Raw genomic sequence first — 21049 nt, 5'->3', positions numbered from 1 at the left:
CAAGAAAACGAGTCTAGGAATTGAAATATAATACAGTTACTTCAAACTCAGAGAACAAAGAAAAGTTTGTTTCCGCCCAGCCTCGAAATGGGGACCTTTCGCGTGTGAGGCGAACGTGATAACCACTACACAACGGAAACCACATGGAAAGATTCGGATCAGCGTCGTCAAGTAGTTTGGTGGTTGCCTTAACAAATCTGGTTGTTTTCCAACTCAATATAGAACTAGTGGGCACCGACATGTCTGGAATAAATCATTTGAAACGTCGGGCAAGCGATAATTTTGTCACAAAGTGTGACATTGGAAGTCACAGAGAATTTGATAGAGTTCCCAACGTCTCTGTGGCGCAATGGATTAGCGCGCTGGACTTCTAATCCAAAGGTTCCGGGTTCGAGTCCCGGCAGGGATGTACTTTTTATTGTCCCATCATAAAACTATGTTTTTGAAGTAAAAAACAAATTCGATTTTTCTGTAAGGTTGTAAAAGCTAAATCAAGAAAACGAGTCTAGGAATTGAAATATAATACAGATACCTCAAACTCAGAGAACAAAGAAAAGTTTGTTTCCGCCCAGGCACGAACTGGGGACCTTTCGCGTGTGAAGCGAACGTGATAACCCCTACACAACGGAAACCACATGGAAAGATTCGGATAATCGTCGTCAAGTAGTTTGGTGGTTGCCTTAAGAAATCTGGTTGTTTTCCAACTCAATATAGAACTAGTGGGCACCGACATGTCTGGAAAGAATCATTTGAAACGTCGGGCAAGCGATAATTTTGTCACAAAGTGTGACATTGGAAGTCACAGAGAATTTGATAGAGTTCCCAATGTCTCTGTGGCGCAATGGATTAGCGCGCTGCACTTCTAATCCGGGGGTTCGAGTCCCGGCAGGGATGTACTTTTCATTGTCATGTCATTAAACGATCTTTTTGAAATAAAAAACAAATTTGATTTTTCTTGAAGGTTGTAAAATCTAAACCAAGAAAATGAGTCTAGCAAATTGAAATATAATGCAGATAGCATAAATCTCGGAAAACAGAGAAAAGTTTGTTTCCGCTCAGGCTCGAACTGGGGACCTTTCGCGTGTTAGGCGAACGTGATAACCACTACACTACGGAAACCGCATGGTAAGATTCGGTTAATCGCCGTCCAGTAGTTTGACGGTTGCCTAAAAAACCTGGCTGTTTTCCAACACAAAATAGAACTAATGGACACCGACATGTCTGGAAAGAATGATTTGAAACATCGGGCAAGCGATAATTTTGTCACAAATTGTGACATTGCAAGTCACAGAGAATTTGATAGAGTCCCCAATGTCTCTGTGGCGCAAAGGATTAGCGCGCTGGACTTCTAATCCGGGGGTTCGATTCCCGGCAGGGTTGTTCTTTTCATTGTCATGTCGTCAAACGTTTTTTTGAAGTAAAAACAAATTTGATATTTCTGGAAGGTTGTAAAAGCTAAACCAAGAACATGAGTCTAGCGATTGAACTATAATGCAAATACCTCGAACCTCAGCAAACAAAGAAAAGTTTATTTCCGCCCAGGCTTAACTGGGGACCTTTCGCGTGTTAGGCGAACGTGATGACCACTACACTACGGAAACCACATGTAAGGTTCGCTTAATCGCCATCCAGTAGTTTGGTGGTTGCCTTAAGGAATCTGGTTGTTTTCCAACTCAATATAGAAGTAATGGACACCGGCATGTCTGGAAAGAATGATTTGAAACATCGGGCAAGCGATAATTTTGTCACAAATTGTGACATTGCAAGTCACAGAGAATGTGATAGAGTTCCCAATGTCTCTGTGGCGCAATGGATTAGGGCGTTGGACTTCTAATCCAGGGGTTGGAGTCCCGGCAGAGGATGTACTTTTCATTGTCATGTCATTAAACGATCTTTTTGAAGTAAAACAACACATTTGATTTTTCTGGAAGGTTGTAAAATCTAAACCAAGAAAATGAGTCTAGCTATTGAAATATAATGCAGATACTTTAAATCTCAGAAAACAGAGAAAAGTTTGTTTCCGCCCAGGCTTAACTGGGGACCTTTCGCGTGTTAGGCGAGCGTGATAACCACTACACTACGGAAACCACATGTAAGATTCGGTTAATCGCCGTCCAGTAATTTGACGGTTGCCTAAAAAACCTGGTTGTTTTCCAACACAAAATAGAACTAGTGGACACCGACATGTCTGGAAAGAATCATTTGGAACATCGGGCAAGCGATAATTTTGTCAAAAATTGTGACATTGCAAGTCACAGAGAATTTGATAGAGTTCTCAACGTCTCTGTGGCGCAATGGATTAGCGCGCTGGACTTCTAATCCAGAGTTTCCGGGTTGGAGTCCCGGCAGGGATGTACTTTTCATTGTCATGTCATCAAACGATCTTTTTGAAGTAAAAAACAAATTTGATTTTTCTTAAAGGTTGTAAAATCTAAACCAAGAAATTGAGTCTAGCTATTGAAATATAATGCAGATACTTTAAATCTCAGAGAACAAAGAAAAGTTTGTTTCCGCCCAGGCTCGAACTGTGGACCTTTCGCGTGTTAGGCGAGCGTGATAACCACTACACTACGGAAACCATATGAAAAGATTCGCTTAATCGCCGTCCAGTAGTTTGGTGGTTGCCTTAAGAAATCTGGTTGTTTTCCAACTCAATATAGAAGTAATGGACACCGGCATGTCTGGAAAGAATCATTTGAAACATTGAGCAAGCGATAATTTTGTCACAAATTGTGACACTGCAAGTCACAGAGAATTTGATAGAGTTCCCAACGTCTCTGTGGCGCAATGGATTAGCGCGCTGGACTTCTAATTCAGGGGTTCGAGTCCCGGCAGGGATGTACTTTTCATTGTCATGTCATTAAACGATCTTTTTGAAGCAAAAACAAATTTGATTTTTCTTGAAGGTTGTAAAATCTAAACCAAGAAAATGAGTCTAGCTATTGAAATATAATGCAGATACTTTAAATCTCAGAAAACTGAGAAAAGTTTGTTTCCGCCCAGGCTCGAACTGTGGACCTTTCGCGTGTTAGGCAAACGTGATAACCACTACACTACGGAAACCACATGTAAGATTCGGTTAATCGCCGTCCAGTAATTTGACGGTTGCCTAAAAAACCTGGTTGTTTTCCAACACAAAATAGAACAAGTGGACACCGACATGTCTGGAAAGACTGATTTGGAACATCGGGCAAGCGATAATTTTGTCAAAAATTGTGACATTGCAAGTCACAGAGAATTTGATAGAGTTCTCAACGTCTCTGTGGCGCAATGGATTAGCGCGCTGGACTTCTAATCCAGAGGTTCCGGGTTGGAGTCCCGGCAGGGATGTACTTTTCATTGTCATGTCATCAAACGATCTTTTTGAAGTAAAGACAAATTTGATTTTTCTTAAAGGTTGTAAAATCTAAACCAAGAAAATGAGTCTAGCTATTGAAATATAATGCAGATACTTTAAATCTCAGAGAACAAAGAAAAGTTTGTTTCCGCCCAGGCACGAACTAGGGACCTTTCGCGTGTGAGGCGAACGTGATAACCACTACACTACGGAATCCATATGAAAAGATTCGCTTAATCGCCGTCCAGCAGTTTCGTGGTTGCCTTAACAAATCTGGTTGTTTTCCAACTCAATATAGAACTAATGGACACCGGCATGTCTGGAAAGAATCATTTGAAACATTGAGCAAGCGATAATTTTGTCACAAACTGTGACACTGCAAGTCACAGAGAATTTGATAGAGTTCCCAATGTCTCTGTGGCGCAATGGATTAGCGCGCTGGACTTCTAATCCAAGGGTTCGAGTCCCGGCAGGGCTTTACTTTTCATTGTCATGTCATTAAACGATTTTTTTGAAGTAAAAAACAAATTTGATATTTCTTGAAGGTTGTAAAATCTAAACCAAGAAAATGAGTCTAGCTATTGAAATATAATGCAGATACTTTAAATCTCAGAAAACAGAGAAAGGGTTGTTTCGGCCCAGGCTCGAACTGGGGACCTTTCGCGTGTGAGGCGAACGTGACAACCACTACACTACGGAAACCACATGGTAAGATTCGGTTAATCGCCGTCCAGTAGTTTGACGGTTGCCTAAAAAACCTGGTAGTTTTCCAACACAAAATAGAACTAATGGACACCGGCATGTCTGGAAAGAATCATTTAAAACATCGGGCAAGCGATAATTTTGTCACAAATTGTGACATTGCAAGTCACAGAGAATTTGATAGAGTTCCCAATGTCTCTGTGGCGCAATGGATTAGCGCGCTGCACTTCTAATCCGGGGGTTCGATTCCCGACAGGGTTGTACTTTTCATTGTCATGTCGTTAAACGTTTTTTAGAAGTAAAAAACAAATTTGATATTTCTGGAAGGTTGTAAAAGCTAAACCAAGAACATGAGTCTAGCGATTGAACTATAATGCAAATACCTCGAACCTCAGCAAACAAAGAAAAGTTTGTTTCCGCCCAGGCTCGAACTGGGGACCTTTCGCGTGTTAGGCGAACGTGATAACCACTACACTACGGAAACCGCATGGTAAGATTCGGTTAATCGCCGTCCAGTAGTTTGACGGTTGCCTAAAAAACCTGGCTGTTTTCCAACACAAAATAGAACTAATGGACACCGACATGTCTGGAAAGAATGATTTGAAACATCGGGCAAGCGATAATTTTGTCACAAATTGTGACATTGCAAGTCACAGAGAATTTGATAGAGTCCCCAATGTCTCTGTGGCGCAAAGGATTAGCGCGCTGGACTTCTAATCCGGGGGTTCGATTCCCGGCAGGGTTGTTCTTTTCATTGTCATGTCGTTAAACGTTTTTTTGAAGTAAAAACAAATTTGATATTTCTGGAAGGTTGTAAAAGCTAAACCAAGAACATGAGTCTAGCGATTGAACTATAATGCAAATACCTCGAACCTCAGCAAACAAAGAAAAGTTTATTTCCGCCCAGGCTTAACTGGGGACCTTTCGCGTGTTAGGCGAACGTGATGACCACTACACTACGGAAACCACATGTAAGGTTCGCTTAATCGCCGTCCAGTAGTTTGGTGGTTGCCTTAAGGAATCTGGTTGTTTTCCAACTCAATATAGAAGTAATGGACACCGGCATGTCTGGAAAGAATGATTTGAAACATCGGGCAAGCGATAATTTTGTCACAAATTGTGACATTGCAAGTCACAGAGAATTTGATAGAGTTCCCAATGTCTCTGTGGCGCAATGGATTAGGGCGTTGGACTTCTAATCCAGGGGTTCGAGTCCCGGCAGGGATGTACTTTTCATTGTCATGTCATTAAACGATCTTTTTGAAGTAAAAAAACACATTTGATTTTTCTGGAAGGTTGTAAAATCTAAACCAAGAAAATGAGTCTAGCTATTGAAATATAATGCAGATACTTTAAATCTCAGAAAACAGAGAAAAGTTTGTTTCCGCCCAGGCTTAACTGGGGACCTTTCGCGTGTTAGGCGAGCGTGATAACCACTACACTACGGAAACCACATGTAAGATTCGGTTAATCGCCGTCCAGTAATTTGGCGGTTGCCTAAAAAACCTGGTTGTTTTCCAACACAAAATAGAACTAGTGGACACCGACATGTCTGGAAAGAATCATTTGGAACATCGGGCAAGCGATAATTTTGTCAAAAATTGTGACATTGCAAGTCACAGAGAATTTGATAGAGTTCTCAACGTCTCTGTGGCGCAATGGATTAGCGCGCTGGACTTCTAATCCAGAGTTTCCGGGTTGGAGTCCCGGCAGGGATGTACTTTTCATTGTCATGTCATCAAACGATCTTTTTGAAGTAAAAAACAAATTTGATTTTTCTTAAAGGTTGTAAAATCTAAACCAAGAAAATGAGTCTAGCTATTGAAATATAATGCAGATACTTTAAATCTCAGAGAACAAAGAAAAGTTTGTTTCCGCCCAGGCTCGAACTGTGGACCTTTCGCGTGTTAGGCGAGCGTGATAACCACTACACTACGGAAACCATATGAAAAGATTCGCTTAATCGCCGTCCAGTAGTTTGGTGGTTGCCTTAAGAAATCTGGTTGTTTTCCAACTCAATATAGAAGTAATGGACACCGGCATGTCTGGAAAGAATCATTTGAAACATTGAGCAAGCGATAATTTTGTCACAAATTGTGACATTGCAAGTCACAGAGAATTTGATAGAGTTCCCAACGTCTCTGTGGCGCAATGGATTAGCGCGCTGGACTTCTAATTCAGGGGTTCGAGTCCCGGCAGGGATGTACTTTTCATTGTCATGTCATTAAACGATCTTTTTGAAGCAAAAACAAATTTGATTTTTCTTGAAGGTTGTAAAATCTAAACCAAGAAAATGAGTCTAGCTATTGAAATATAATGCAGATACTTTAAATCTCAGAAAACTGAGAAAAGTTTGTTTCCGCCCAGGCTCGAACTGTGGACCTTTCGCGTGTTAGGCGAACGTGATAACCACTACACTACGGAAACCATATGAAAAGATTCGGTTAATCGCCGTCCAGTAATTTGACGGTTGCCTAAAAAACCTGGTTGTTTTCCAACTCAAAATAGAACTAGTGGACACCGACATGTCTGGAAAGAATCATTTGGAACATCGGGCAAGCGATAATTTTGTCAAAAATTGTGACATTGCAAGTCACAGAGAATTTGATAGAGTTCTCAACGTCTCTGTGGCGCAATGGATTAGCGCGCTGGACTTCTAATCCAGAGTTTCCGGGTTGGAGTCCCGGCAGGGATGTACTTTTCATTGTCATGTCATCAAACGATCTTTTTGAAGTAAAAAACAAATTTGATTTTTCTTAAAGGTTGTAAAATCTAAACCAAGAAAATGAGTCTAGCTATTGAAATATAATGCAGATACTATAAATCTCAGAGAACAAAGAAAAGTTTATTTCCGCCCAGGCTCGAACTGGGGACCTTTCGCGTGTTAGGCGAACGTGATAACCACTACACTACGGAAACCATATGAAAAGATTCGCTTAATCGCCGTCCAGTAGTTTGGTGGTTGCCTTAAGAAATCTGGTTGTTTTCCAACTCAATATAGAAGTAATGGACACCGGCATGTCTGGAAAGAATCATTTGAAACATTGAGCAAGCGATAATTTTGTCACAAACTGTGACATTGCAAGTCACAGAGAATTTGATAGAGTTCCCAATGTCTCTGTGGCGCAATGGATTAGGGCGTTGGACTTCTAATCCAGGGGTTCGAGTCCCGGCAGGGATGTACTTTTCATTGTCATGTCATTAAACGATCTTTTTGAAGTAAAAAAACACATTTGATTTTTCTGGAAGGTTGTAAAATCAAAACCAAGAACATGAGTCTAGCTATTGAAATATAATGCAGATACTTTAAATCTCAGAAAACTGAGAAAATTTTGTTTCCGCCCAGGCTTAACTGGGGACCTTTCGCGTGTTAGGCAAACGTGATAACCACTACACTACGGAAACCACATGTAAGATTCGGTTAATCGCCGTCCAGTAATTTGACGGTTGCCTAAAAAACCTGGTTGTTTTCCAACACAAAATAGAACAAGTGGACACCGACATGTCTGGAAAGAATCATTTGGAACATCGGGCAAGCGATAATTTTGTCAAAAATTGTGACATTGCAAGTCACAGAGAATTTGATAGAGTTCTCAACGTCTCTGTGGCGCAATGGATTAGCGCGCTGGACTTCTAATCCAGAGTTTCCGGGTTGGAGTCCCGGCAGGGATGTACTTTTCATTGTCATGTCATCAAACGATCTTTTTGAAGTAAAGACAAATTTGATTTTTCTTAAAGGTTGTAAAATCTAAACCAAGAAAATGAGTCTAGCTATTGAAATATAATGCAGATACTTTAAATCTCAGAGAACAAAGAAAAGTTTGTTTCCGCCCAGGCACGAACTGGGGACCTTTCGCGTGTGAGGCGAACGTGATAACCACTACACTACGGAATCCATATGAAAAGATTCGCTTAATCGCCGTCCAGCAGTTTCGTGGTTGCCTTAACAAATCTGGTTGTTTTCCAACTCAATATAGAAGTAATGGACACCGGTATGTCTGGAAAGAATCATTTGAAACATTGAGCAAGCGATAATTTTGTCACAAACTGTGACACTGCAAGTCACAGAGAATTTGATAGAGTTCCCAATGTCTCTGTGGCGCAATGGATTAGCGCGCTGGACTTCTAATCCAGGGGTTCGAGTCCCGGCAGGGCTTTACTTTTCATTGTCATGTCATTAAACGATTTTTTTGAAGTAAAAAACAAATTTGATATTTCTTGAAGGTTGTAAAATCTAAACCAAGAAAATGAGTCTAGCTATTGAAATATAATGCAGATACTTTAAATCTCAGAAAACAGAGAAAGGGTTGTTTCGGCCCAGGCTCGAACTGGGGACCTTTCGCGTGTGAGGCGAACGTGACAACCACTACACTACGGAAACCACATGGTAAGATTCGGTTAATCGCCGTCCAGTAGTTTGACGGTTGCCTAAAAAACCTGGTAGTTTTCCAACACAAAATAGAACTAATGGACACCGGCATGTCTGGAAAGAATCATTTAAAACATCGGGCAAGCGATAATTTTGTCACAAATTGTGACATTGCAAGTCACAGAGAATTTGATAGAGTTCCCAATGTCTCTGTGGCGCAATGGATTAGCGCGCTGCACTTCTAATCCGGGGGTTCGATTCCCGACAGGGTTGTACTTTTCATTGTCATGTCGTTAAACGTTTTTTAGAAGTAAAAAACAAATTTGATATTTCTGGAAGGTTGTAAAAGCTAAACCAAGAACATGAGTCTAGCGATTGAACTATAATGCAAATACCTCGAACCTCAGCAAACAAAGAAAAGTTTGTTTCCGCCCAGGCTCGAACTGGGGACCTTTCGCGTGTTAGGCGAACGTGATAACCACTACACTACGGAAACCGCATGGTAAGATTCGGTTAATCGCCGTCCAGTAGTTTGACGGTTGCCTAAAAAACCTGGCTGTTTTCCAACACAAAATAGAACTAATGGACACCGACATGTCTGGAAAGAATGATTTGAAACATCGGGCAAGCGATAATTTTGTCACAAATTGTGACATTGCAAGTCACAGAGAATTTGATAGAGTCCCCAATGTCTCTATGGCGCAAAGGATTAGCGCGCTGGACTTCTAATCCGGGGGTTCGATTCCCGGCAGGGTTGTTCTTTTCATTGTCATGTCGTTAAACGTTTTTTTGAAGTAAAAACAAATTTGATATTTCTGGAAGGTTGTAAAAGCTAAACCAAGAACATGAGTCTAGCGATTGAACTATAATGCAAATACCTCGAACCTCAGCAAACAAAGAAAAGTTTATTTCCGCCCAGGCTTAACTGGGGACCTTTCGCGTGTTAGGCGAACGTGATGACCACTGCACTACGGAAACCACATGTAAGGTTCGCTTAATCGCCGTCCAGTAGTTTGGTGGTTGCCTTAAGGAATCTGGTTGTTTTCCAACTCAATATAGAAGTAATGGACACCGGCATGTCTGGAAAGAATGATTTGAAACAACGGGCAAGCGATAATTTTGTCACAAATTGTGACATTGCAAGTCACAGAGAATTTGATAGAGTTCCCAATGTCTCTGTGGCGCAATGGATTAGGGCGTTGGACTTCTAATCCAGGGGTTCGAGTCCCGGCAGGGATGTACTTTTCATTGTCATGTCATTAAACGATCTTTTTGAAGTAAAAAAACACATTTGATTTTTCTTGAAGGTTGTAAAATCTAAACCAAGAAAATGAGTCTAGCTATTGAAATATAATGCAGATACTTTAAATCTCAGAAAACAGAGAAAAGTTTGTTTCCGCCCAGGCTTAACTGGGGACCTTTCGCGTGTTAGGCGAGCGTGATAACCACTACACTACGGAAACCACATGTAAGATTCGGTTAATCGCCGTCCAGTAATTTGACGGTTGCCTAAAAAACCTGGTTGTTTTCCAACACAAAATAGAACTAGTGGACACCGACATGTCTGGAAAGAATCATTTGGAACATCGGGCAAGCGATAATTTTGTCAAAAATTGTGACATTGCAAGTCACAGAGAATTTGATAGAGTTCTCAACGTCTCTGTGGCGCAATGGATTAGCGCGCTGGACTTCTAATCCAGAGTTTCCGGGTTGGAGTCCCGGCAGGGATGTACTTTTCATTGTCATGTCATCAAACGATCTTTTTGAAGTAAAAAACAAATTTGATTTTTCTTAAAGGTTGTAAAAGCTAAACCAAGAAAATGAGTCTAGCTATTGAAATATAATGCAGATACTTTAAATCTCAGAGAACAAAGAAAAGTTTGTTTCCGCCCAGGCTCGAACTGTGGACCTTTCGCGTGTTAGGCGAGCGTGATAACCACTACACTACGGAAACCATATGAAAAGATTCGCTTAATCGCCGTCCAGTAGTTTGGTGGTTGCCTTAAGAAATCTGGTTGTTTTCCAACTCAATATAGAAGTAATGGACACCGGCATGTCTGGAAAGAATCATTTGAAACATTGAGCAAGCGATAATTTTGTCACAAATTGTGACATTGCAAGTCACAGAGAATTTGATAGAGTTCCCAACGTCTCTGTGGCGCAATGGATTAGCGCGCTGGACTTCTAATTCAGGGGTTCGAGTCCCGGCAGGGATGTACTTTTCATTGTCATGTCATTAAACGATCTTTTTGAAGCAAAAACAAATTTGATTTTTCTTGAAGGTTGTAAAATCTAAACCAAGAAAATGAGTCTAGCTATTGAAATATAATGCAGATACTTTAAATCTCAGAAAACTGAGAAAAGTTTGTTTCCGCCCAGGCTCGAACTGTGGACCTTTCGCGTGTTAGGCGAACGTGATAACCACTACACTACGGAAACCATATGAAAAGATTCGGTTAATCGCCGTCCAGTAATTTGACGGTTGCCTAAAAAACCTGGTTGTTTTCCAACTCAAAATAGAACTAGTGGACACCGACATGTCTGGAAAGAATCATTTGGAACATCGGGCAAGCGATAATTTTGTCAAAAATTGTGACATTGCAAGTCACAGAGAATTTGATAAAGTTCTCAACGTCTCTGTGGCGCAATGGATTAGCGCGCTGGACTTCTAATCCAGAGTTTCCGGGTTGGAGTCCCGGCAGGGATGTACTTTTCATTGTCATGTCATCAAACGATCTTTTTGAAGTAAAAAACAAATTTGATTTTTCTTAAAGGTTGTAAAATCTAAACCAAGAAAATGAGTCTAGCTATTGAAATGTAATGCAGATACTATAAATCTCAGAGAACAAAGAAAAGTTTGTTTCCGCCCAGGCTCGAACTGGGGACCTTTCGCGTGTTAGGCGAACGTGATAACCACTACACTACGGAAACCATATGAAAAGATTCGCTTAATCGCCGTCCAGTAGTTTGGTGGTTGCCTTAAGAAATCTGGTTGTTTTCCAACTCAATATAGAAGTAATGGACACCGGCATGTCTGGAAAGAATCATTTGAAACATTGAGCAAGCGATAATTTTGTCACAAACTGTGACATTGCAAGTCACAGAGAATTTGATAGAGTTCCCAATGTCTCTGTGGCGCAATGGATTAGGGCGTTGGACTTCTAATCCAGGGGTTCGAGTCCCGGCAGGGATGTACTTTTCATTGTCATGTCATTAAACGATCTTTTTGAAGTAAAAAAACACATTTGATTTTTCTGGAAGGTTGTAAAATCAAAACCAAGAACATGAGTCTAGCTATTGAAATATAATGCAGATACTTTAAATCTCAGAAAACAGAGAAAAGTTTGTTTCCGCCCAGGCTTAACTGGGGACCTTTCGCGTGTTAGGCAAACGTGATAACCACTACACTACGGAAACCACATGTAAGATTCGGTTAATCGCCGTCCAGTAATTTGACGGTTGCCTAAAAAACCTGGTTGTTTTCCAACACAAAATAGAACAAGTGGACACCGACATGTCTGGAAAGAATCATTTGGAACATCGGGCAAGCGATAATTTTGTCAAAAATTGTGACATTGCAAGTCACAGAGAATTTGATAGAGTTCTCAACGTCTCTGTGGCGCAATGGATTAGCGCGCTGGACTTCTAATCCAGAGTTTCCGGGTTGGAGTCCCGGCAGGGATGTACTTTTCATTGTCATGTCATCAAACGATCTTTTTGAAGTAAAGACAAATTTGATTTTTCTTAAAGGTTGTAAAATCTAAACCAAGAAAATGAGTCTAGCTATTGAAATATAATGCAGATACTTTAAATCTCAGAGAACAAAGAAAAGTTTGTTTCCGCCCAGGCACGAACTGGGGACCTTTCGCGTGTGAGGCGAACGTGATAACCACTACACTACGGAATCCATATGAAAAGATTCGCTTAATCGCCGTCCAGCAGTTTCGTGGTTGCCTTAACAAATCTGGTTGTTTTCCAACTCAATATAGAAGTAATGGACACCGGTATGTCTGGAAAGAATCATTTGAAACATTGAGCAAGCGATAATTTTGTCACAAACTGTGACACTGCAAGTCACAGAGAATTTGATAGAGTTCCCAATGTCTCTGTGGCGCAATGGATTAGCGCGCTGGACTTCTAATCCAGGGGTTCGAGTCCCGGCAGGGCTTTACTTTTCATTGTCATGTCATTAAACGATTTTTTTGAAGTAAAAAACAAATTTGATATTTCTTGAAGGTTGTAAAATCTAAACCAAGAAAATGAGTCTAGCTATTGAAATATAATGCAGATACTTTAAATCTCCGAAAACAGAGAAAAGTTTGTTTCCGCCCAGGCTCGAACTGTGGACCTTTCGCGTGTTAGGCGAACGTGATAACCACTACACTACGGAAACCATATGAAAAGATTCGGTTAATCGCCGTCCAGTAATTTGACGGTTGCCTAAAAAACCTGGTTGTTTTCCAACTCAAAATAGAACTAGTGGACACCGACATGTCTGGAAAGAATCATTTGGAACATCGGGCAAGCGATAATTTTGTCAAAAATTGTGACATTGCAAGTCACAGAGAATTTGATAGAGTTCTCAACGTCTCTGTGGCGCAATGGATTAGCGCGCTGGACTTCTAATCCAGAGTTTCCGGGTTGGAGTCCCGGCAGGGTTGTACTTTTTATTGTCACATCATGAAACTATGTTTTGGAAGTAAAAACAAATTTGATTTTTCTGGAAGGTTGTAAAAGCTAAATCAAGAAAACGAGTCTAGGAATTGAAATATAATACAGATACCTCAAACTCAGAGAACAAAGAAAAGTTTGTTTCCGCCCCAGGCTTGAACTGGGGACCTTTCGCGTGTTCGGCGAACGTGACAACCACTACACTACGGAAACCACATGGTAAGATTCGGTTAATCGCCGTCCAGTAGTTTGACGGTTGCCTAAAGAACCTGGTAGTTTTCCAACACAAAATAGAACTAATGGACACCGGCATGTCTGGAAAGAATCATTTAAAACATCGGGCAAGCGATAATTTTGTCACAAATTGTGACATTGCAAGTCACAGAGAATTTGATAGAGTTCCCAATGTCTCTGTGGCGCAAAGGATTAGCGCGCTGCACTTCTAATCCGGGGGTTCGATTCCCGACAGAGTTGTACTTTTCATTGTCATGTCGTTAAACGTTTTTTAGAAGTAAAAAACAAATTTGATATTTCTGGAAGGTTGTAAAAGCTAAACCAAGAACATGAGTCTAGCGATTGAACTATAATGCAAATACCTCGAACCTCAGCAAACAAAGAAAAGTTTGTTTCCGCCCAGGCTCGAACTGGGGACCTTTCGCGTGTTAGCCGAACGTGATAACCACTACACAACGGAAACCACATGGAAAGATTTGGATAATCGTCGTCGAGTAGTTTGGTGGTTGCCTTAACAAATCTGGTTGTTTTCCAACCCAATATAGAACTAGTGGACACCGACATGTCTGGAAAGAATCATTTGAAACGTCGGGCAAGCGATAATTTTGTCACAAATTGTGAAATTGGAAGCCTCAGAGAATTTGATAGAGTTCCCAACGTCTCTGTGGCGCAATGGATCAGCGCGCTGGACTTCTAATCCAGAGGTTCCGGGTTCGACTCCCGGCAGGGTTATACTTTTTATTGTCACATCATAAAACTATGTTTTTGAAGTAAAAACAAATTTGATTTTTCTGTAAGGTTGTAAAAGCTAAATCAAGAAAACGAGTGTAGGAATTGAAATATAATACAGATACTTCAAACTCAGAGAACAAAGAAAAGTTTGTTTCCGCCCAAGGCTTGAACTGGGGACCTTTCGCGTGTGAGGCGAACGTGATAACCACTACACTACGGAAACCACATGGAAAGGTTCGCTTAATCGCCGTCCAGTAGTTTGATGGTTGCCTTAAGAAATCTGGTTGTTTTCCAACTCAATTTGTCACAAATTGTGACATTGCAAGTCACAGAGAATTTGATAGAGGTCCCAATCTCTGTGGCGTAGTGGATTAGCGCGCAGGACTTCTAATCCAGGGGTTCGAGTCCCGACAGGGATGTACTTTTTATTGTCACATCATAAAACTATGTTTTTGAAGTAAAAAACAAATTTGATTTTTCTATAAAGTTGTAAAAGCTAAACCAAGGCAATGAGTCTAGCTATTGAAATATAATGCAGAAATTTTAAATCTCAGAAAACAGAGAAAAGTTTGTTTTCGCCCAGGCTCGAACTGGGGACCTATCGCGTGTTAGGCGAGCGTGATAACCACTACACTACGGAAACCACATGGTAAGATTCGGTTAATCGCCGTCCAGTAGTGTGACGGTTGCCTAAAAAACCTGGTTGTTTTCCAACACAAAATAGAACTAGTGGACACCGACATGTCTGGAAAGAATCATTTGGAACATCGGGCAAGCGATAATTTTGTCAAAAATTGTGACATTGCAAGTCACAGAGAATTTGATAGAGTTCTCAACGTCTCTGTGGCGCAATGGATTAGCGCGCTGGACTTCTAATCCAGAGTTTCCGGGTTGGAGTCCCGGCAGGGATGTACTTTTTATTGTCACATCATCAAACTATGTTTTTGAAGTAAACAACCAATTTGATTTTTCTGTAAGGTTGTAAAAGCTAAATCAAGAAAACGAGTCTAGGAATTGAAATATAATACAGTTACTTCAAACTCAGAGAACAAAGAAAAGTTTGTTTCCGCCCAGCCTCGAAATGGGGACCTTTCGCGTGTGAGGCGAACGTGATAACCACTACACAACGGAAACCACATGGAAAGATTCGGATAAGCGTCGTCAAGTAGTTTGGTGGTTGCCTTAACAAATCTGGTTGTTTTCCAACTCAATATAGAACTAGTGGGCACCGACATGTCTGGAATAAATCATTTGAAACGTCGGGCAAGCGATAATTTTGTCACAAAGTGTGACATTGGAAGTCACAGAGAATTTGATAGAGTTCCCAACGTCTCTGTGGCGCAATGGATTAGCGCGCTGGACTTCTAATCCAAAGGTTCCGGGTTCGAGTCCCGGCAGGGATGTACTTTTTATTTTCACATCATAAAACTATGTTTTTGAAGTAAAAAACAAATTCGATTTTTCTGTAAGGTTGTAAAAGCTAAATCAAGAAAACGAGTCTAGGAATTGAAATATAATACAGATACCTCAAACTCAGAGAACAAAGAAAAGTTTGTTTCCGCCCAGGCACGAACTGGGGACCTTTCGCGTGTGAGGCGAACGTGATAACCACTACACAACGGAAACCACATGGAAAGATTCGGATAATCGTCGTCAAGTAGTTTGGTGGTTGCCTTAAGAAATCTGGTTGTTTTCCAACTCAATATAGAACTAGTGGGCACCGACATGTCTGGAAAGAATCATTTGAAACGTCGGGCAAGCGATAATTTTGTCACAAAGTGTGACATTGGAAGTCACAGAGAATTTGATAGAGTTCCCAATGTCTCTGTGGCGCAATGGATTAGCGCGCTGCACTTCTAATCCGGGGGTTCGAGTCCCGGCAGGGATGTACTTTTCATTGTCATGTCATTAAACGATCTTTTTGAAGTAAAAAACAAATTTGATTTTTCTTGAAGGTTGTAAAATCTAAACCAAGAAAATGAGTCTAGCAAATTGAAATATAATGCAGATACCATAAATCTCAGAAAACAGAGAAAAGTTTGTTTCCGCTCAGGCTCGAACTGGGGACCTTTCGCGTGTTAGGCGAACGTGATAACCACTACACTACGGAAACCGCATGGTAAGATTCGGTTAATCGCCGTCCAGTAGTTTGACGGTTGCCTAAAAAACCTGGCTGTTTTCCAACACAAAATAGAACTAATGGACACCGACATGTCTGGAAAGAATGATTTGAAACATCGGGCAAGCGATAATTTTGTCACAAATTGTGACATTGCAAGTCACAGAGAATTTGATAGAGGTCCCAATCTCTGTGGCGTAGTGGATTAGCGCGCAGGACTTCTAATCCGGGGGTTCGATTCCCGGCAGGGTTGTTCTTTTCATTGTCATGTCGTTAAACGTTTTTTTGAAGTAAAAATAAATTTGATATTTCTGGAAGGTTGTAAAAGCTAAACCAAGAACATGAGTCTAGCGATTGAACTATAATGCAAATACCTCGAACCTCAGCAAATAAAGAAAAGTTTATTTCCGCCCAGGCACGAACTGGGGACCTTTCGCGTGTGAGGCGAACGTGATAACCACTACACAACGGAAACCACATGGAAAGATTCGGATAATCGTCGTCAAGTAGTTTGGTGGTTGCCTTAAGAAATCTGGTTGTTTTCCAACTCAATATAGAACTAGTGGGCACCGACATGTCTGGAAAGAATGATTTGAAACATCGGGCAAGCGATAATTTTGTCACAAATTGTGACATTGCAAGTCACAGAGAATTTGATAGAGTTCCCAATGTCTCTGTGGCGCAATGGATTAGGGCGTTGGACTTCTAATCCAGGGGTTCGAGTCCCGGCAGGGATGTACTTTTCATTGTCATGTCATTAAACGATCTTTTTGAAGTAAAAAAACACATTTGATTTTTCTGGAAGGTTGTAAAATCTAAACCAAGAAAATGAGTCTAGCTATTGAAATATAATGCAGATATTTTAAATCTCAGAAAACAGAGAAAAGTTTGTTTCCGCCCAGGCTTAACTGCGGACCTTTCGCGTGTTAGGCGAGCGTGATAACCACTACACTACGGAAACCACATGTAAGATTCGGTTAATCGCCGTCCAGTAATTTGACGGTTGCCTAAAAAACCTGGTTGTTTTCCAACACAAAATAGAACTAGTGGACACCGACATGTCTGGAAAGAATCATTTGGAACATCGGGCAAGCGATAATTTTGTCAAAAATTGTGACATTGCAAGTCACAGAGAATTTGATAGAGTTCTCAACGTCTCTGTGGCGCAATGGATTAGCGCGCTGGACTTCTAATCCAGAGTTTCCGGGTTGGAGTCCCGGCTGGGATGTACTTTTCATTGTCATGTCATCAAACGATTTTTTTGAAGTAAAAAACAAATTTGATTTTTCTTAAAGGTTGTAAAATCTAAACCAAGAAAATGAGTCTAGCTATTGAAATGTAATGCAGATACTTTAAATCTCAGAGAACAAAGAAAAGTTTGTTTCCGCCCAGGCTCGAACTGGGGACCTTTCGCGTGTTAGGCGAACGTGATAACCACTACACTACGGAAACCATATGAAAAGATTCGCTTAATCGCCGTCCAGTAGTTTGGTGGTTGCCTTAAGAAATCTGGTTGTTTTCCAACTCAATATAGAAGTAATGGACACCGGCATGTCTGGAAAGAATCATTTGAAACATTGAGCAAGCGATAATTTTGTCACAAATTGTGACACTGCAAGTCACAGAGAATTTGATAGAGTTCCCAACGTCTCTGTGGCGCAATGGATTAGCGCGCTGGACTTCTAATTCAGGGGTTCGAGTCCCGGCAGGGATGTACTTTTCATTGTCATGTCATTAAACGATCTTTTTGAAGCAAAAACAAATTTGATTTTTCTTGAAGGTTGTAAAATCTAAACCAAGAAAATGAGTCTAGCTATTGAAATATAATGCAGATACTTTAAATCTCAGAAAACTGAGAAAAGTTTGTTTCCGCCCAGGCTCGAACTGTGGACCTTTCGCGTGTTAGGCGAACGTGATAACCACTACACTACGGAAACCATATGAAAAGATTTGGTTAATCGCCGTCCAGTAATTTGACGGTTGCCTAAAAAACCGGGTTGTTTTCCAACACAAAATAGAACTAGTGGACACCGACATGTCTGGAAAGAATCATTTGGAACATCGGGCAAGCGATAATTTTGTCAAAAATTGTGACATTGCAAGTCACAGAGAATTTGATAGAGTTCTCAACGTCTCTGTGGCGCAATGGATTAGCGCGCTGGACTTCTAATCCAGAGTTTCCGGGTTGGAGTCCCGGCAGGGATGTACTTTTCATTGTCATGTCATCAAACGATCTTTTTGAAGTAAAAAACAAATTTGATTTTTCTTAAAGGTTGTAAAATCTAAACCAAGAAAATGAGTCTAGCTATTGAAATATAATGCAGATACTATAAATCTCAGAGAACAAAGAAAAGTTTGTTTCCGCCCAGGCTCGAACTGGGGACCTTTCGCGTGTTAGGCGAGCGTGATAACCACTACACTACGGAAACCATATGAAAAGATTCGGTTAATCGCCGTCCAGTAATTTGACGGTTGCCTAAAGAACCGGGTTGTTTTCCAACTCAAAATAGAACTAATGGACACCGACATGTCTGGAAAGAATCATTTGAAACATTGAGCAAGCGATAATTTTGTCACAAATTGTGACACTGCAAGTCACAGAGAATTTGATAGAGTTCCCAACGTCTCTGTGGCGCAATGGATTAGCGGGCTGGACTTCTAATTCAGGGGTTCGAGTCCCGGCAGGGATGTACTTTTCATTGTCATGTCATTAAACGATCTTTTTGAAGCAAAAACAAATTTGATTTTTCTTGAAGGTTGTAAAATCTAAACCAAGAAAATGAGTCTAGCTATTGAAATATAATGCAGATACTTTAAATCTCAGAAAACTGAGAAAAGTTTGTTTCCGCCCAGGCTCGAACTGTGGACCTTTCGCGTGTTAGGCGAACGTGATAACCACTACACTACGGAAACCATATGAAAAGATTCGGTTAATCGCCGTCCAGTAATTTGACGGTTGCCTAAAAAACCGGGTTGTTTTCCAACTCAAAATAGAACTAGTGGACACCGACATGTCTGGAAAGAATCATTTGGAACATCGGGCAAGCGATAATTTTGTCAAAAATTGTGACATTGCAAGTCACAGAGAATTTGATAGAGTTCTCAACGTCTCTGTGGCGCAATGGATTAGCGCGCTGGACTTCTAATCCAGAGTTTCCGGGTTGGAGTCCCGGCAGGGATGTACTTTTCATTGTCATGTCATCAAACGATCTTTTTGAAGTAAAAAACAAATTTGATTTTTCTTAAAGGTTGTAAAATCTAAATCAAGAAAATGAGTCTAGCTATTGAAATATAATGCAGATACTTTAAATCTCAGAGAACAAAGAAAAGTTTGTTTCCGCCCAGGCTCGAACTGGGGACCTTTCGCGTGTTAGGCGAACGTGATAACCACTACACTACGGAAACCATATGAAAAGATTCGGTTAATCGCCGTCCAGTAATTTGACGGTTGCCTAAAAAACCGGGTTGTTTTCCAACTCAAAATAGAACTAGTGGACACCGACATGTCTGGAAAGAATCATTTGAAACATTGAGCAAGCGATAATTTTGTCACAAATTGTGACACTGCAAGTCACAGAGAATTTGATAGAGTTCCCAACGTCTCTGTGGCGCAATGGATTAGCGCGCTGGACTTCTAATTCAGGGGTTCGAGTCCCGGCAGGGATGTACTTTTCATTGTCATGTCATTAAACGATCTTTTTGAAGCAAAAACAAATTTGATTTTTCTTGAAGGTTGTAAAATCTAAACCAAGAAAATGAGTCTAGCTATTGAAATATAATGCAGATACTTTAAATCTCAGAAAACTGAGAAAAGTTTGTTTCCGCCCAGGCTCGAACTGTGGACCTTTCGCGTGTTAGGCGAACGTGATAACCACTACACTACGGAAACCATATGAAAAGATTCGGTTAATCGCCGTCCAGTAATTTGACGGTTGCCTAAAAAACCGGGTTGTTTTCCAACTCAAAATAGAACTAGTGGACACCGACATGTCTGGAAAGAATCATTTGGAACATCGGGCAAGCGATAATTTTGTCAAAAATTGTGACATTACAAGTCACAGAGAATTTGATAGAGTTCTCAACGTCTCTGTGGCGCAATGGATTAGCGCGCTGGACTTCTAATCCAGAGTTTCCGGGTTGGAGTCCCGGCAGGGATGTACTTTTCATTGTCATGTCATCAAACGATCTTTTTGAAGTAAAAAACAAATTTGATTTTTCTTAAAGGTTGTAAAATCTAAACCAAGAAAATGAGTCTAGCTATTGAAATATAATGCAGATACTATAAATCTCAGAGAACAAAGAAAAGTTTGTTTCCGCCCAGGCTCGAACTGGGGACCTTTCGCGTGTTAGGCGAACGTGATAACCACTACACTACGGAAACCATATGAAAAGATTCGCTTAATCGCCGTCCAGTAGTTTGGTGGTTGCCTTAAGAAATCTGGTTGTTTTCCAACTCAATATAGAAGTAATGGACACCGGCATGTCTGGAAAGAATCATTTGAAACATTGAGCAAGCGATAATTTTGTCACAAACTGTGACACTGCAAGTCACAGAGAATTTGATAGAGTTCCCAACGTCTCTGTGGCGCAATGGATTAGCGCGCTGGACTTCTAATTCAGGGGTTCGAGTCCCGGCAGGGATGTACTTTTCATTGTCATGTCATTAAACGATCTTTTTGAAGCAAAAACCAATTTGATTTTTCTTGAAGGTTGTAAAATCTAAACCAAGAAAATGAGTCTAGCTATTGAAATATAATGCAGATACTTTAAATCTCAGAAAACTGAGAAAAGTTTGTTTCGGCCCAGGCTCGAACAGTGGACCTTTCGCGTGTTAGGCGAACGTGATAACCACTACACTACGGAAACCACATGGTAAGATTCGGTT

General features: G+C 40.8%; 50 non-coding genes across 50 annotated transcripts; 17 read left to right on the top strand and 33 right to left on the bottom strand.

Moving 5' to 3' along the window:
* Positions 1 to 67: 67 nt before the first annotated feature.
* Trnav-cac (transfer RNA valine (anticodon CAC)) lies at positions 68 to 140 on the bottom strand. The gene has a single exon. It is a non-coding gene; the product is annotated as a tRNA-Val (tRNA).
* A 195-nt stretch (positions 141 to 335) lies between these two features.
* Trnar-ucu (transfer RNA arginine (anticodon UCU)) lies at positions 336 to 409 on the top strand. The gene has a single exon. It is a non-coding gene; the product is annotated as a tRNA-Arg (tRNA).
* Positions 410 to 559: 150 nt separating this feature from the next.
* On the bottom strand, positions 560 to 632 carry Trnav-cac (transfer RNA valine (anticodon CAC)). Its single transcript has one exon. It is a non-coding gene; the product is annotated as a tRNA-Val (tRNA).
* A 414-nt stretch (positions 633 to 1046) lies between these two features.
* On the bottom strand, positions 1047 to 1119 carry Trnav-aac (transfer RNA valine (anticodon AAC)). The gene has a single exon. It is a non-coding gene; the product is annotated as a tRNA-Val (tRNA).
* Positions 1120 to 2280: 1161 nt separating this feature from the next.
* Trnar-ucu (transfer RNA arginine (anticodon UCU)) lies at positions 2281 to 2354 on the top strand. Its single transcript has one exon. It is a non-coding gene; the product is annotated as a tRNA-Arg (tRNA).
* A 151-nt stretch (positions 2355 to 2505) lies between these two features.
* Trnav-aac (transfer RNA valine (anticodon AAC)) lies at positions 2506 to 2578 on the bottom strand. Its single transcript has one exon. It is a non-coding gene; the product is annotated as a tRNA-Val (tRNA).
* Positions 2579 to 2990: 412 nt separating this feature from the next.
* Positions 2991 to 3063, bottom strand: Trnav-aac (transfer RNA valine (anticodon AAC)). Its single transcript has one exon. It is a non-coding gene; the product is annotated as a tRNA-Val (tRNA).
* A 193-nt stretch (positions 3064 to 3256) lies between these two features.
* On the top strand, positions 3257 to 3330 carry Trnar-ucu (transfer RNA arginine (anticodon UCU)). Its single transcript has one exon. It is a non-coding gene; the product is annotated as a tRNA-Arg (tRNA).
* A 150-nt stretch (positions 3331 to 3480) lies between these two features.
* Trnav-cac (transfer RNA valine (anticodon CAC)) lies at positions 3481 to 3553 on the bottom strand. The gene has a single exon. It is a non-coding gene; the product is annotated as a tRNA-Val (tRNA).
* Positions 3554 to 3966: 413 nt separating this feature from the next.
* On the bottom strand, positions 3967 to 4039 carry Trnav-cac (transfer RNA valine (anticodon CAC)). The gene has a single exon. It is a non-coding gene; the product is annotated as a tRNA-Val (tRNA).
* Positions 4040 to 4450: 411 nt separating this feature from the next.
* Positions 4451 to 4523, bottom strand: Trnav-aac (transfer RNA valine (anticodon AAC)). The gene has a single exon. It is a non-coding gene; the product is annotated as a tRNA-Val (tRNA).
* Positions 4524 to 5683: 1160 nt separating this feature from the next.
* Trnar-ucu (transfer RNA arginine (anticodon UCU)) lies at positions 5684 to 5757 on the top strand. The gene has a single exon. It is a non-coding gene; the product is annotated as a tRNA-Arg (tRNA).
* A 151-nt stretch (positions 5758 to 5908) lies between these two features.
* Trnav-aac (transfer RNA valine (anticodon AAC)) lies at positions 5909 to 5981 on the bottom strand. Its single transcript has one exon. It is a non-coding gene; the product is annotated as a tRNA-Val (tRNA).
* Positions 5982 to 6393: 412 nt separating this feature from the next.
* On the bottom strand, positions 6394 to 6466 carry Trnav-aac (transfer RNA valine (anticodon AAC)). The gene has a single exon. It is a non-coding gene; the product is annotated as a tRNA-Val (tRNA).
* A 194-nt stretch (positions 6467 to 6660) lies between these two features.
* On the top strand, positions 6661 to 6734 carry Trnar-ucu (transfer RNA arginine (anticodon UCU)). Its single transcript has one exon. It is a non-coding gene; the product is annotated as a tRNA-Arg (tRNA).
* A 151-nt stretch (positions 6735 to 6885) lies between these two features.
* On the bottom strand, positions 6886 to 6958 carry Trnav-aac (transfer RNA valine (anticodon AAC)). The gene has a single exon. It is a non-coding gene; the product is annotated as a tRNA-Val (tRNA).
* A 679-nt stretch (positions 6959 to 7637) lies between these two features.
* Trnar-ucu (transfer RNA arginine (anticodon UCU)) lies at positions 7638 to 7711 on the top strand. The gene has a single exon. It is a non-coding gene; the product is annotated as a tRNA-Arg (tRNA).
* Positions 7712 to 7861: 150 nt separating this feature from the next.
* On the bottom strand, positions 7862 to 7934 carry Trnav-cac (transfer RNA valine (anticodon CAC)). The gene has a single exon. It is a non-coding gene; the product is annotated as a tRNA-Val (tRNA).
* A 413-nt stretch (positions 7935 to 8347) lies between these two features.
* Trnav-cac (transfer RNA valine (anticodon CAC)) lies at positions 8348 to 8420 on the bottom strand. Its single transcript has one exon. It is a non-coding gene; the product is annotated as a tRNA-Val (tRNA).
* A 411-nt stretch (positions 8421 to 8831) lies between these two features.
* On the bottom strand, positions 8832 to 8904 carry Trnav-aac (transfer RNA valine (anticodon AAC)). The gene has a single exon. It is a non-coding gene; the product is annotated as a tRNA-Val (tRNA).
* A 1160-nt stretch (positions 8905 to 10064) lies between these two features.
* Trnar-ucu (transfer RNA arginine (anticodon UCU)) lies at positions 10065 to 10138 on the top strand. Its single transcript has one exon. It is a non-coding gene; the product is annotated as a tRNA-Arg (tRNA).
* Positions 10139 to 10289: 151 nt separating this feature from the next.
* Positions 10290 to 10362, bottom strand: Trnav-aac (transfer RNA valine (anticodon AAC)). Its single transcript has one exon. It is a non-coding gene; the product is annotated as a tRNA-Val (tRNA).
* A 412-nt stretch (positions 10363 to 10774) lies between these two features.
* Trnav-aac (transfer RNA valine (anticodon AAC)) lies at positions 10775 to 10847 on the bottom strand. Its single transcript has one exon. It is a non-coding gene; the product is annotated as a tRNA-Val (tRNA).
* A 194-nt stretch (positions 10848 to 11041) lies between these two features.
* On the top strand, positions 11042 to 11115 carry Trnar-ucu (transfer RNA arginine (anticodon UCU)). Its single transcript has one exon. It is a non-coding gene; the product is annotated as a tRNA-Arg (tRNA).
* A 151-nt stretch (positions 11116 to 11266) lies between these two features.
* Trnav-aac (transfer RNA valine (anticodon AAC)) lies at positions 11267 to 11339 on the bottom strand. Its single transcript has one exon. It is a non-coding gene; the product is annotated as a tRNA-Val (tRNA).
* Positions 11340 to 12018: 679 nt separating this feature from the next.
* Positions 12019 to 12092, top strand: Trnar-ucu (transfer RNA arginine (anticodon UCU)). The gene has a single exon. It is a non-coding gene; the product is annotated as a tRNA-Arg (tRNA).
* Positions 12093 to 12242: 150 nt separating this feature from the next.
* On the bottom strand, positions 12243 to 12315 carry Trnav-cac (transfer RNA valine (anticodon CAC)). Its single transcript has one exon. It is a non-coding gene; the product is annotated as a tRNA-Val (tRNA).
* A 413-nt stretch (positions 12316 to 12728) lies between these two features.
* Trnav-aac (transfer RNA valine (anticodon AAC)) lies at positions 12729 to 12801 on the bottom strand. The gene has a single exon. It is a non-coding gene; the product is annotated as a tRNA-Val (tRNA).
* A 194-nt stretch (positions 12802 to 12995) lies between these two features.
* Trnar-ucu (transfer RNA arginine (anticodon UCU)) lies at positions 12996 to 13073 on the top strand. Its single transcript has one exon. It is a non-coding gene; the product is annotated as a tRNA-Arg (tRNA).
* A 630-nt stretch (positions 13074 to 13703) lies between these two features.
* Positions 13704 to 13776, bottom strand: Trnav-aac (transfer RNA valine (anticodon AAC)). The gene has a single exon. It is a non-coding gene; the product is annotated as a tRNA-Val (tRNA).
* A 195-nt stretch (positions 13777 to 13971) lies between these two features.
* Positions 13972 to 14049, top strand: Trnar-ucu (transfer RNA arginine (anticodon UCU)). The gene has a single exon. It is a non-coding gene; the product is annotated as a tRNA-Arg (tRNA).
* Positions 14050 to 14194: 145 nt separating this feature from the next.
* Positions 14195 to 14268, bottom strand: Trnav-cac (transfer RNA valine (anticodon CAC)). The gene has a single exon. It is a non-coding gene; the product is annotated as a tRNA-Val (tRNA).
* Positions 14269 to 14615: 347 nt separating this feature from the next.
* On the bottom strand, positions 14616 to 14688 carry Trnav-aac (transfer RNA valine (anticodon AAC)). Its single transcript has one exon. It is a non-coding gene; the product is annotated as a tRNA-Val (tRNA).
* Positions 14689 to 14882: 194 nt separating this feature from the next.
* Positions 14883 to 14956, top strand: Trnar-ucu (transfer RNA arginine (anticodon UCU)). Its single transcript has one exon. It is a non-coding gene; the product is annotated as a tRNA-Arg (tRNA).
* A 150-nt stretch (positions 14957 to 15106) lies between these two features.
* On the bottom strand, positions 15107 to 15179 carry Trnav-cac (transfer RNA valine (anticodon CAC)). Its single transcript has one exon. It is a non-coding gene; the product is annotated as a tRNA-Val (tRNA).
* A 195-nt stretch (positions 15180 to 15374) lies between these two features.
* On the top strand, positions 15375 to 15448 carry Trnar-ucu (transfer RNA arginine (anticodon UCU)). The gene has a single exon. It is a non-coding gene; the product is annotated as a tRNA-Arg (tRNA).
* A 150-nt stretch (positions 15449 to 15598) lies between these two features.
* On the bottom strand, positions 15599 to 15671 carry Trnav-cac (transfer RNA valine (anticodon CAC)). Its single transcript has one exon. It is a non-coding gene; the product is annotated as a tRNA-Val (tRNA).
* A 414-nt stretch (positions 15672 to 16085) lies between these two features.
* Trnav-aac (transfer RNA valine (anticodon AAC)) lies at positions 16086 to 16158 on the bottom strand. Its single transcript has one exon. It is a non-coding gene; the product is annotated as a tRNA-Val (tRNA).
* A 408-nt stretch (positions 16159 to 16566) lies between these two features.
* On the bottom strand, positions 16567 to 16639 carry Trnav-cac (transfer RNA valine (anticodon CAC)). Its single transcript has one exon. It is a non-coding gene; the product is annotated as a tRNA-Val (tRNA).
* A 679-nt stretch (positions 16640 to 17318) lies between these two features.
* On the top strand, positions 17319 to 17392 carry Trnar-ucu (transfer RNA arginine (anticodon UCU)). The gene has a single exon. It is a non-coding gene; the product is annotated as a tRNA-Arg (tRNA).
* Positions 17393 to 17543: 151 nt separating this feature from the next.
* Positions 17544 to 17616, bottom strand: Trnav-aac (transfer RNA valine (anticodon AAC)). Its single transcript has one exon. It is a non-coding gene; the product is annotated as a tRNA-Val (tRNA).
* A 412-nt stretch (positions 17617 to 18028) lies between these two features.
* On the bottom strand, positions 18029 to 18101 carry Trnav-aac (transfer RNA valine (anticodon AAC)). Its single transcript has one exon. It is a non-coding gene; the product is annotated as a tRNA-Val (tRNA).
* A 194-nt stretch (positions 18102 to 18295) lies between these two features.
* Trnar-ucu (transfer RNA arginine (anticodon UCU)) lies at positions 18296 to 18369 on the top strand. The gene has a single exon. It is a non-coding gene; the product is annotated as a tRNA-Arg (tRNA).
* A 151-nt stretch (positions 18370 to 18520) lies between these two features.
* Positions 18521 to 18593, bottom strand: Trnav-aac (transfer RNA valine (anticodon AAC)). Its single transcript has one exon. It is a non-coding gene; the product is annotated as a tRNA-Val (tRNA).
* A 411-nt stretch (positions 18594 to 19004) lies between these two features.
* Positions 19005 to 19077, bottom strand: Trnav-aac (transfer RNA valine (anticodon AAC)). Its single transcript has one exon. It is a non-coding gene; the product is annotated as a tRNA-Val (tRNA).
* A 194-nt stretch (positions 19078 to 19271) lies between these two features.
* On the top strand, positions 19272 to 19345 carry Trnar-ucu (transfer RNA arginine (anticodon UCU)). The gene has a single exon. It is a non-coding gene; the product is annotated as a tRNA-Arg (tRNA).
* Positions 19346 to 19496: 151 nt separating this feature from the next.
* On the bottom strand, positions 19497 to 19569 carry Trnav-aac (transfer RNA valine (anticodon AAC)). Its single transcript has one exon. It is a non-coding gene; the product is annotated as a tRNA-Val (tRNA).
* Positions 19570 to 19980: 411 nt separating this feature from the next.
* Positions 19981 to 20053, bottom strand: Trnav-aac (transfer RNA valine (anticodon AAC)). Its single transcript has one exon. It is a non-coding gene; the product is annotated as a tRNA-Val (tRNA).
* A 194-nt stretch (positions 20054 to 20247) lies between these two features.
* Positions 20248 to 20321, top strand: Trnar-ucu (transfer RNA arginine (anticodon UCU)). The gene has a single exon. It is a non-coding gene; the product is annotated as a tRNA-Arg (tRNA).
* Positions 20322 to 20472: 151 nt separating this feature from the next.
* Positions 20473 to 20545, bottom strand: Trnav-aac (transfer RNA valine (anticodon AAC)). Its single transcript has one exon. It is a non-coding gene; the product is annotated as a tRNA-Val (tRNA).
* Positions 20546 to 21049: the final 504 nt, after the last annotated feature.

The sequence above is a fragment of the Phallusia mammillata genome, chromosome 6 (genome assembly GCF_965637545.1).
Source record: "Phallusia mammillata chromosome 6, kaPhaMamm4.hap1.1, whole genome shotgun sequence".
Taxonomy (NCBI): Eukaryota; Metazoa; Chordata; class Ascidiacea; order Phlebobranchia; family Ascidiidae; genus Phallusia; species Phallusia mammillata.
The sequence above is the reverse complement of the archived record's forward strand: the minus strand, read 5'-3'. Positions and strand labels throughout refer to the sequence as shown.